This window comes from Apium graveolens, chromosome 5, assembly GCF_009905375.1.
Source record: "Apium graveolens cultivar Ventura chromosome 5, ASM990537v1, whole genome shotgun sequence".
In the NCBI taxonomy this organism is placed as follows: domain Eukaryota; kingdom Viridiplantae; phylum Streptophyta; class Magnoliopsida; order Apiales; family Apiaceae; genus Apium; species Apium graveolens.
This window is the reverse complement of record NC_133651.1, coordinates 162,825,269-162,829,887: the sequence shown is the minus strand read 5'-3', so window position 1 is coordinate 162,829,887 and position 4,619 is coordinate 162,825,269. Positions and strand designations below refer to the sequence as shown.

The 4,619-nt window shown below is 38.9% G+C and overlaps 1 non-coding gene across 1 annotated transcript; it reads left to right on the top strand.

The window, feature by feature from the left end:
• The first annotated feature begins 1,858 nt into the window (after positions 1-1,858).
• Positions 1,859-1,965, top strand: LOC141662254 (small nucleolar RNA R71). The gene has a single exon (XR_012550377.1). It is a non-coding gene; the product is annotated as a small nucleolar RNA R71 (small nucleolar RNA).
• The last annotated feature ends 2,654 nt before the right edge of the window (positions 1,966-4,619 follow it).

Sequence of the window (4,619 nt, the reverse complement as noted above, 5' to 3'; positions counted from 1 at the left end):
CGGAGGGTTTCGGTTTTTTTTAAGATTAAATTTACGTTTTCGCTGCGTTTATGTGCTAAAAACCCTTCAGACAGTAGGTTTGCTACCTTCCTCAAGCAGAATTTTATGCATGCAGTAAGAAGGGCTGATTCCCTTGATATCTGCTATAGTCCAGCCAATTGCCGATTTGAACTCTCTCAGAACCCTTAGGAGCTTTTCCTCGTCACCACCTGAAAGGTCAGATGTAATAATAACAGGCAAAGTAGATGCATCACCAAAAAATGCATGCCTCAAATGCTCAGGTAAAGGCTTAAGCTCAAGAGTGGGAGCTTCCTGAATAGATAGTTTGAGGCGTTTATGAGCTTTGTTTTATTCCTCCATTCCAAGAGATTCAAAAGGCATATAAATATTCCTCTTCCAGGGAGAAACATTAAAATATTGCAATTGTTCTTCACCTTCGTCATCTTCACTATCTGAATTTCCCAATAAGGCTTTTTCTAAGTCGTCGGACCTTAGAATTGATCAAGTTCTGAAGTAACCACAAAATCAACCAACTCCACCTCTAAGCACTCCTCATTTTCTGTAGGAAATTTCATAGCATTGAACACATCTATCAAGGTTCGGCCAGTTGCCAAGAAAGGTCTTCCCAAGATTATGGGAATCTTCTTATCCTCCTCGAAATCAAGAACTACGAAATCAGCAGGGAAGATGAGTTTATCAACCTTGACCAAGAAATCCTCCACAATATCTCACGGATATGTAATAGAACGGTTGGCCAAATGCAAGGTCATATAAGTCAGTTTTGGATCAGGTAAGTCCAACTGCTTGAAAATTGACAAGGGCATCAGATTGATGCTAGCTCCCAAGTCACATAAGCATCTATCAAAAGACACATTTCCAATAGTACACGGAATAGTGAAACTTCCTGGATCTTTAGCTTTTTCTTCTGCAGCCTCTTAGGAAAAGATGGAGCAGGATAGATCTGTTTCTCCCCTGTATTACCCTCAGGAGGATTGTGCTCAACAGTAGACTTTCTTGGTTCCACTTCTACTTCCTGCTGCTCTACTTCTTTCTCATCCCCAGCTTCTGCAGTCAATGCTTGAGTTTATTCGGGATTCGCAACCTTTCCAGACCTCAAAGTGATTGCCTTTACCTGCTCATTAGCTTCCCTTTTTCCTGGAACTTCCGTGTCATTAGCTAGTGTACCAGGCTGACAATTTAGCAAGGCATTGGCAATTTGACCAATTTGATTTTGCAGGGTCTTGATAGAAACATCTTGACTTTTGCACATAAGCTTCAACTCCCGTAATTCAGATTTTTCATTAGCTTGTTAGAGCTGGAGTTGTTGTCTTGGTGTATATTGCGGTTGCTGAAAATCAGGTGGGTTGTACTACTTAGCTGGATACTGCTGATAAGGCTGTTGAACCGCATTCTGAGCATTGCTCCAACTGAAATTAGGATGAGTGCGGTTGTTGGGATGATAAGTGGTTGGAACAGGTTGCTGCGAACGCTGAAATTTGCTCACAAACTGAGCTGATTCACTAGAAATTGCACACTTATTAGTCTCATGGGCACCAACACAAAGCTCACAGACACTTGCGATTTGATTAACCCCGTGATTAGCCAAAGTGTCCACCTTCATCGTCAAAGCTTTAAGTTGGGCAGCTATAGCAGTTGTTGCATCCAACTCCAGAATTCTTGCTACCTTTCCCTAAGTCAGTCTCTGGAATGGATTCTGGTACTCATTAGCAGCTATCAGTTCAATAAGTTCATAAGCTTCATCGTAGCTCTTAGCCCACAAGGTTCCTCTTGATGTTGCTTGGGTCTAGAAGTAGCACCCAATCCATTGTAGAAACAGTTAATAATCATCCAATCAGGCATGCCATGGTGTGGGAACTTCCTTAGCATCTCCTTATATCTATCCCAATCCTCACACAGAGATTTTCCAGTTTGCTGAGCAAACTAAGTAAGAGCATTCCTGATTACAAAAGTCTTCGTCATAGGGAAGAATTTAGTGAGAAATGTTTGAGCAAGATCCTCCCAAGTGGTGATAGACCCTGCTAGTAAAGAATGTAACCAACACTTAGCCTTGTCCCTCAGAGAGAACGGGAAAAGTCGCAGCTTGATAGCATCTTCAGTTACATCATTGAACTTGAAAGTGTCGTAGATTTCGATGAAATCCTTGATGTGCATGTTGGGGTCTTCAGTAGGAGAACCCCCAAACTGAACTGAGTTATGTATTATCTGAATCGTGCTTGACTTGATCTCAAAAGTGTTAGCCCTGATGGATGGCCTGATGATGCTTGACTGAATGTCATTGATCTTAGGCTGAGAATAGTCCATCAAAGCCTTAGGATTTTCTCCTTGATCACCCATCTCTACTAAAGCTGGTTCCTTGACTTTCTCTTCTTCTTCTACCTTCTTTTCTTCTTTAAAAACTTCCTTTCGAACTACCACAACTTCTTCCTCAGCTTTATCCAGTGTTCTCTTATGAGTACGCGAATGCGTATGCATACACCCTCGCTATAGTACCTAAAATAATTCAAGCAAAAGAATAAGTAACAATGTCCGAGTCAATGAACTTTAACGATCACTAATGGAAAGCACATAAACTATAAATTAACAGTGCAGTCCCCGACAGCGGTGCCAAAAACTTGTTAGTCACTAAATAAACACTAATAATACACACATGTATACGCGCTCACAAGTAATATATAATCTTTTCTAGTTCGTTCCCACATAGTCTGGCTTGGGTAACTAATTAATTCACGCACTTAAGCAACAATGTATGGTTATTATTCAATGCTAAGACGATAACAAATTGAAGTTGTTTATAACTAAGAATTAAGCTAACAATTATAACTAAGGGAATAAAGATGATTAAATTTATATGTATGACAAACATGGGATTCTAAATTCATTAAATACTTCATTCAATATCCTTATTGTTCTTAACCTTAGCATAAAATGGTGATGACACTAATCAGATAACAAGAAACTGATAATCGCCAACTTTCGTTGCACGAATAATATACTACTAGACATCCACAAAAGAGATAGAAGCTGAATAGACACCAATTGTATTGAGACCCTATATGTCTATAGAATTTGACAACATAACGGTTTCATCACAAGTTATCTATCTTGATTACATAGGGCAAGTAAGATGGTTAAAATTACCTACGAATAATGCATAGCAAATACATGAACCTATGCTAGCATGGCAAGTTCTAAATTATTAAATTCACTTTCGCTTCATTAAGAATTACCAGACTATATTATAAGTTCGCGACGCTCATAAGACGAATAAGCACAACCAATACTAGGTTATCATACAATCACCACATACTAAGGCATCGAAACAAATTACCTAAAGAAATCCAAAAATAAATTTGTTAGAACCTCACGATAACGATTAGCCCATAATAAGACTCATCATCAACGTGGGTTTCGATGAAAGCATGGTATAACAAACATAATCTTAATAACGTATAAATAAAACCAAATACGAAACAAGAGTAAGGTTCACAAGGCCAGCACTTAAGACAGAATCTCTACATCTAATGAAGATCCAGCACTTAAGACAGAATCTCAGTGTGGATGAATTGAAAAGAGATATAGCTGACTTGAAAACCTATAACTCTGAGAAGTTGGATTCAGTAATGCCATATGGTACCATGCAAGATCTACTACTAAGATTGAGGAGAGAATCATACTCTGAAAAGAAGCTAGCCAAGCTGGAAAACATAGTTCAAGTTATTGAAGATTCAGTGGCTATTCTTCTTCAAAATCAACAGACTCAGACAAATCTTCTCATGCAACTGGCTAAAGCACAAGGCCTAACTCCTCAACTTGCTGATAACAAAAAGGGGGAGAGAGAATCAAGTAAGGGGGAGAAAGGACCAACTGAGGGGGAGAAACTTCAAGTACAAATCAGCAAAGTAATTGTACCTTCAATTACAATCTCCAAGCCAACAGTTGTAGATGGTATAGATCTAATCAAAGCAGCAGCAGCAAATTTGAAAGTTGCTAAAAAGGAAAGTTGAGTTTGATCAACTTGAATAAGATTGATGAGGAGATACAGAAAAAGTTTTAACTAGTCAAGGAGCCAGTTCGGTCAGCCATCCATCACTCTCATGTCAAGCCAATCATTATGAATGAGATGAGCATGAACTATCTGGAAAAAGGACAATCTTCCTGCATCAAGTCTACAAAGGCTGAAATAATTCTCAAACCAAGGGCAAATTATCCAAAGTCATCTTGGAAGAACCCTATGGACACTGTGTATGAGACACCCATGCCTGATGAAAAGAAGCTTCTGTCAAGATCTATTGTCTTCTATAAAGATCCAGCTGATTCAGCTTCAAAAAGGAGAATTGCTAAGATATTCAGAAATAGAAAGGAAATTTGTGTGGTAGCTGGACATCCACAATTTGCTCAAGCAAAGAAAGAAGAAAAAGCCAGATTAAGGCAGGAAAAGAGGCAAGCTGCTCTAGATGCAAAGAAGTCTAAACAAAAGAAAGAACAGGTTGCTATCTTGGCCAAGCTACAGGCTGTGAATTCTTCTCAACAAATTCCCTCTCAACCATCTGAAGCTGCTGAATCAAAGAAGAAGATTGAAGAATAGAAGAAATCCCCAA